This window comes from Rhinolophus ferrumequinum, chromosome 14 (genome assembly GCF_004115265.2).
Source record: "Rhinolophus ferrumequinum isolate MPI-CBG mRhiFer1 chromosome 14, mRhiFer1_v1.p, whole genome shotgun sequence".
Lineage (NCBI taxonomy): Eukaryota > Metazoa > Chordata > Mammalia > Chiroptera > Rhinolophidae > Rhinolophus > Rhinolophus ferrumequinum.
The window spans coordinates 11099862-11107423 of NC_046297.1; positions in this window are offsets into that span (position 1 = coordinate 11099862).

A 7562-nucleotide genomic window follows, 5' to 3' on the forward strand; every position below is an offset into this window, starting at 1 on the left:
AAATAGTCAGGATACTGGGAAACTCTGATAACAACATAAATACGGAGTGAAATTCCCTGAGCAAATAGAAAGTAGCATTGTGACTGTGATTTTTTAAATCCTAAATTACTTTCAGATAATATATAGCAAAAGCAGAATGTCCATATAGAATGTAAAGTTACCATGGTGATATTAAACTATGGAAGGAGTGTATAATTGGGTTGAAAATGAAAATGTCATCCAATCACGTAGATGTTTTATCTAGACAGTCACAAAATTATATTTCCAGCTATATGGGTGATTTAGTGAACTTACATTTTTCTTATGGGTGTGTGATTCTGGCCACCCCTTTCTACATCTTTGCCGTGGAAGGGAAATTATATAAATTAGGAACAACTTAACTCATGAAAAATGTAAATGTTACATGCGTGCACGATACAATAGCCATGAGCACATGTCCTTAATGCTTATGTTGGAAAATTAATCGTGATTAACTTTTTTCTCCTAATATTATTTGCATCACATTCATTTGTTATATTCTTTACTACTGCTTACTAGCAAGAAAAAACAAACACTCTAACAGTCTTCACATGTTTATGTAACATATATCAGAGAAAAATTTTAAGTAGAGAAATCTATCTACTAATATATTGCTTTTAAAGCATTGGGAAAATACAGCCATTATTTAGTGTTACCAAAAAAAAAAAAAAATTACCCTCTGTAGAACTTGTTCATCATCGTGGCCTCAGACCATAAGTTTGAGGATTATTTCTTCATTCAAACCAGATTTTTCACCACTTTCCAAACACCTTGAGTTTTTTCACCTCTTTGTTTTCTTTGGCTCATATTAATTCATTTTTTTCATTCAACAACTTGTTCTTGAGCACCTGCTAGTATCAGGCACCGTGCTAGATGCAGGCAATACAAAGGTGAAAAACACGTACTTGGTGCCCTCATGGAGCTTATGATCCACTGGGACAGGTAGACATTCATCAAGTGATTGTATGAACAGGTATGGCATCTGTTTTGGAGGTCTGCGAAGGCTTCCCTGAGGACGTGGCACTTGAGCTGGGGTCTGAAGGGTAATTAGGCATTAGCCAGGTGAGCGGGTGGTGGAAATGGTGTTCCAGGCACAGGGAACAGCATATGTAGAAATCATGAGGCAGGAGAGAGGGTAACAGAAACTGAGACAGGCCAGCGTAGCTGAACCATAGACTGGAGGTGTTTTGTCAAGGCTCCAGAGAGACAGTAAGGGCCTGCAAACCAAGTTAAGGAATTTCATTAAATCCTAAAATGTCCTTCCCCACCTTCCGATGGATGTCTTCAAAATCCTACTGGCGTTTCCCGAAAGCCGCTTCCTCCAAAATACCTCTCCCAGTTATTTCAGCCAAATACGCTGTTCCCTGTTGTGTGCTCCAAAGCACTCTGCTCAAATCTCATCTATCCCTTTCTGCCCATAGAATGGTTATTTTTATACATGCCTTATTCCCTTGGGTGCTACATCGTGTCAGGGATATGAGTTTATTCACCTCTGTATTCCACACATACATGATACATGATAAGAGCTCAATAAATGTTTTGAGTGGATTGAATTCAATCTGGGCTTCTGGCTCTGGTTATGTTCAGCATTTTGTGCCACTGTTCCTTCATTATCAAAACTGATAATGCCAACAGTAGTCCTATGCTGTGCACACAGCATTTGACAATCTAAGATACACTCTGGAACGTATGACAAAATACTGCGACCGTTAATGCAAACTGGAGAGACCACGTATGTGGAAATATGGTTCCGAGATTTGGCGAACACGAAACAATTGATAGTTCAGTGTCACCATCACAGTTGTATGGGACCTAAGAGTCTTCACCGTGTTGTGGAATTTCCTGGGCACGCTCTGTGATCCTGGAACAGAAGTGGACTCCAAAGGCACGTGCTCACTGTCTCCCTGACCAACTTCCACATGTGTAATGGACAAGGGCTACATTACATTGAACATCTGGACCAAATTTTTAAATTTGAGTTAAAGTGTCTACCAGAGGATTCTGTTTTCATCTAGAATTTTGACAACAGTTGCAAATAATCAACGTCTAAGCATTGGGCTAAAACAGAAAAATAATATGAGGCGTGGAAATAAAATCAGAGTCTCTGAAGACTACCGGTTAGGTTTCGAGAAAAGAATTACTATTTTTTTCCCTTTTAAAGTATGGCTTTATTAAACACCCTTTAATGACCTTGGTATGAAGTCAAGTCATTCTTATATACCAAAGAGAGGAAAAACTATCTTGGGTAGTATTAATGACAAAATGTTCTCTAATTATAAGCAGCAAAAGTTTTAAACACAAAGTGACCATCACAAAGACCAACGTAACAGGTAAAATGAAATAGGCCAAAGAGAAAGAAGAAAGAGAGAAACATGTATATGAAGTAGGAAAGGACTAATAACTAATGATTCTATGTTAAGGGCTTTCCATGTATGAATATCTTTATTCTTCCCAGCATTTCTCTGAGGAGAATACTACTGTTATCTCCATTTGACAGAGAGTAAACTGAGGCACAGAGTTTAGTTTGCACAACACCACACAGGTAATAAGCGGGATAGCTAGGATTTGAGGCCAGGTAGTGTGGCTGTCCAGAGCCTGTGTTCTCAATGGGGGCAAAAACATCTTCTTAGGGGTCTAAGAACCTTAAACATTACCATGGTTTGTGGCCTCCCAAGGGCCACAGTACATAAACACACATATAGTAAATACATGGTATTAAAGATCATGGAAAAATTCTTCTTAGTGGGGGCAATAAGGAAAACAAGCCCAAGAGACACTAGAGCTTGCGGTTTTAACCACCATTTAATAATGTCTCTCAATCTTCATGTTACGTTTTTTGTTTTCTCAGAGAACAAATTGCAGGGGTGACACTCACATTTCATTACTCATGTGGACTCGTGAGCTGCATAACAATGCGGACCCACAATCTGCTAAAATGTATCAGTTTCTGAAATTGCTAGTTTAGCTATCTCCAATGAATCATTTATGCATTTATCAAATAAAACTTAATTTACTATATACACATTTTACTTCTGTTGGTATTCCTCTTTTAGTTACATAACTGTGTGTTCTATGACCAAAGATAATTCTAGGGAAATTTATGGAGTAGGTACAGTTTATCCTGGCACTTCCTCAATTAGCGTGGAGCTCTTCGTTCACCCCTATTTGTTCTCTCTTTTCATCTTCCCCCTCTTATTCACTTATTCATTAGACCCATAAACGTTTATTGAGTACCCTGTACAATTTCATCCACTTCTATGATTTTAATGACAAAATATATACTAACGAGTCTCATTTGTTTAATGAATCTGAAATCTTTAATCCTAGCAAAGATTTCTCCTCTGAAGTTCCAAAGGACCAGACTGCTGAGTAGATATTTTGTCTTAAAGTCTCCCAAAACACTTCAAAGTCAACATACCCAAAAGGGAAGAATCTTCTCTTCCATGTGTGCTTCTCCTCCTGATCCCTCCTTTTAAAGGGGTGGCAACTTCTTCCAACTCACATCCAAGTCAGAAACCTGGAAAACTTTTACTACCCGTCACATTCAGTCAGTGACCAAGCCTTGGTAATCATGCTTTTTTAACATTTCTCAGACTCTCCTTTCTGGTCACACTATTGTTCCTAAATTCAGATTCTTGTCACCTGTGCCTGGAAAATTGCTCCTTGCTCGGGGAACCTTGCATAGCTGTCCATTGCTTAGACTGCAGACCCTCCATGATCTGGCCCCTGCCGACCTGTCCATATCATGACATCTTCTCATCACCACTCACATCCTCAGCGTTTAAGGCTTGTAACTTACTTTTAACATTGTTACTTTGAAAATGTCTAAATACAGAGGACCTAAATTGGCATATACGGACCCACCAAAGCTACCTTTGATATATGTCAAAAACAGGGTCTTTAAGAAAACATGGTCTGTCTTTGTTTTGCTCAAACATTAATTCTTACCTAAAGCATACCCTTCTCTCTCTTTTTAAAGTATGCTCTTCTTGAAAACGAGGACACTAGACAAAATATATTTCTATCACTCCTACAGTGCCCTGCATGCTGTAGATGCTCAGTAAATATGTTTTGACAAAATCACATTGCCTATTATTTTATAGACTTGCATGTTCTTTCTCTTAGAAATAGAATTATGTTATGAGACCACAGTATTTCTTATTCATATAATTTGATGGGAGGAAAGACAAAATAAACTATAAATTCAATTTACTGACTTACTTATTGAGGAAATTGAGATATTACTAAGTAAAATATGGATATCCTGTCCAGGTTTTTAAAAGACAGATATGTAGAAAATATAGCTATTGCTAAAACCAGTTTGTGACATGCTTTCTCAGTTTATATAATGTAATTAAAGCTTGTAATCAATATATAAACAACAAAATTCCCAAGAAACACATAAATCTCTGAAAGAAAATGATGAAAATAAACCGTTTGTGTTAAAATTTGGGACTTTAACCAAAACATAGATTTTAATTTCAGAAGATAAAAACAGTAGTTAGTTATTAGTTTGAAGCATGTTCACCAAATGAAAACCCATCACAGGAGATATAAATGCAGGAGATATAAATATGAAATTATAATTTAAAATAATTTACGTTAATTTTAATTCTCAGAAGTCCAACAATTCTTTTGTTTTTGTAAGTGAATTGCAGGATTTTCTGAGTTCAAAGGTGTGGACGTTGTTTGGCCTAGATCCAGTCTGGAATGCAGACCCTATCTTCTAAATCCTGTAGAGCCATACATCATACCTACTTTAAAAAAAAAAAAATCAAAGTCTTCTATTTCTCGTTGTACCAGATCCACAGAAATACTTCATTTTTAAGTCAAAACTATCCACCTTGGTCTCAACTGCCAGGAAAACTGTTAGCAAATTTGAAACTAGTTGTAAATCTGGACTTGCAGGTTTCTTTCAATCATCAGTACTAACAAGCAGTGTAAATAGACTACCTATATAGCGCTTATCCATATACACATCTGTACTCATGTTTATCAACCACTGGTTCAAGTTTATTTTCTCCTTAGTTGTGTATGCTCAGCCTAAGGGCAGACTCCCATTTTCCATTTACTATTTTGTTTGAATACATCTTTATTTCGAGTACATTGCGATGTTCCGAGTGCTCAAAAATGTGTTTCAATATCTTAATACTTTGGGGCCTACCTCAATATCTTTTAAGTCAGAAATATGTGAGTAAAATTATTTTAGTAAATTGTAAAATGAGGTTGGTCACTGCCCTATCTTTGAAACTATGTAAACAGTCATTGGAACGAATAGGCTATTTGGAACATATTTTAATTAAAATTCACTTATAAATCAATGTACAAACTATATATTAGGCCATGTATTCTACTCGGATTTATTGGTATTAAAATTATCTAAGCATTTTCAAGGATTGAAATACACATAGCCCAAAGAAATAATACTTTATTCATCATGAAAGACTAACTTGCTTTGTGTATGAAATAGGCATTTACCACTGAAAACATTTTAGTACAACCACCTTTCACAAATACTGTATTTCTCATTCTTGCTCATGCTGGAAGATCTGCAATGGGCATTAGCAAGCACCTTTGTGATAATCAGTAAGTAGCATTCGTGCTACATACAATTCCAACTAAGTTGGGTCTGTTTTTGTTTTCATGTTCCAGTGTACAGTATTTCATTTGGTGATGTCAAAACAATGAAAAATGTGTTGTTGATATTATGAAGTATCAAGTTTACTTTAGACATTGCATCTTAGAAAAACACTCTCAGAATGCAGCAGCATACCTTCGAGTTCAACAGAATAATGTACTTTGGAAAGGGACAGAAATAAATTATTTATTACACATACGTTACGAAAATACGTATTTAATTAAAAACAAAATACAAAGCATACACATAATTCCACAAGTCACGAAAATTAAACTGCTATAGTTTTTAGCGTTCTCAGCCAGTCTTTACTTACATGCAAGCATAATTTTTACACGTTGTAATGATCGATTAGAATAAACTTGTGTTTTTGTAAGGTAGAGTTTAGGTAGTGTCTTAATATCATTTGCAACACTCCACTTTTTTATTACTGATTCTTTTATTACTTATTTTATTACTGACATAGAACTCCAACATACAGCCTTTTTTAAAAAAAATAGGAAACACAGTTTATTTGACCACTTATCAGTGGAGATCTCCATTTTTGGCCAGGTTTTGAAAATCCATTTATTAATTAGAAATAAGCTAACAGATGAGATAGGGAGAAAAACTCTATTTATTACAATCAGTACACCTCCTCTTTTACTTCATTTCCTGGATTCTTGAATCTTTAATCCAATTAGCATTAGGCTGTGGAGTATGAAAAATAATCTGCAAAATCATGACTCAATTAGGGGTGCTTTCTAATGACCTGTGTGTCAGCCTTCTCACTCGCATTATTACTTTTTCTTCCAGTTAGGGAACAGCACAAATGTGGTTTTTTTTCAATTGAGTCAAAGGAATAATTTTTGTTTAGTTATAGATGATTAAACGCAATGCTGAACTAACCTGCAGTGACAGCAAACAGATCAGTGGCTGCCTGTGGGTAGAGGGTGGATGGGGAGGAAGGTGAGGGAGGAATTACCAACGGGCAGAAGGAAACTGAGAGGTGGTGGGTCCCTTCACTGTCTTCATCAAGGTGGTGGTTTCAAAGATATGTACATAAGTCAAAGCTTATCCAATTGTGCACTTCAATCACATATAATTTCTTGTATGCCAGTTATCCCTTAATAAAGCTGTAAAAAAAAAAAGCACTGTTGTAAAAGTAAAGGTAATTATGAAAGTAAAAGTATTTATCAAGTGACTGATTTTATACCATTTTCCTCAAGGGAGCAAGAGGTTTAACTTCTCCCTCATTTTATTTGTGATGTAAATTAGAAAATTTAGAAACGTTAAGGCCAGCATAATTTTCTATGTATTGTTTTGCTAGTTTCGTATTGCGATTCAGAGTTGCAATTTACTGTCATCATTAAAAAATACAAACGCAAAGGACTTTTAATCAAAACCATTTTAAAAATTACTAAAATCGTACGTTAAGTTTACAAATCACCTTTTGCTGATAGCTTTATGATCTTAGTCTTTAATCCTTTTGTTCTCTAATTTGGTGATTAAAATTTAAAACCTCACATTTATTATTTTTTATACTTCCCACTTAAGATTAGTTATGATGGTTTCATATTTCCCATTATTCATATTTAATAAATTTAAGTCTTTCCCTGTATAAGAAGGGAGTGAAATGTCAAAAGAGATTTTTAAGGATGACTTTACAACCATCACAACTCGGGGAGAAATTGCCCCACATGTGAATCAAGTGGCTTTAGCCTAGAAAGGAGCATAAATTTAAAAATAAAGTAGGAAGAAAGAAAAAGAGGAAAGCGAGTAGAAAGAAAGATGCATAAATTAAGTGAAATTGTAGCACATTTATAACAGTCCTACTTTCTTATAGGGACATATTCAAGTAGCTCTGCTTAATTGAAAGGCTTGTCACCTGGGCTAGCCATGCTCCTCCCGCTAGACAGAGAATCTTCTG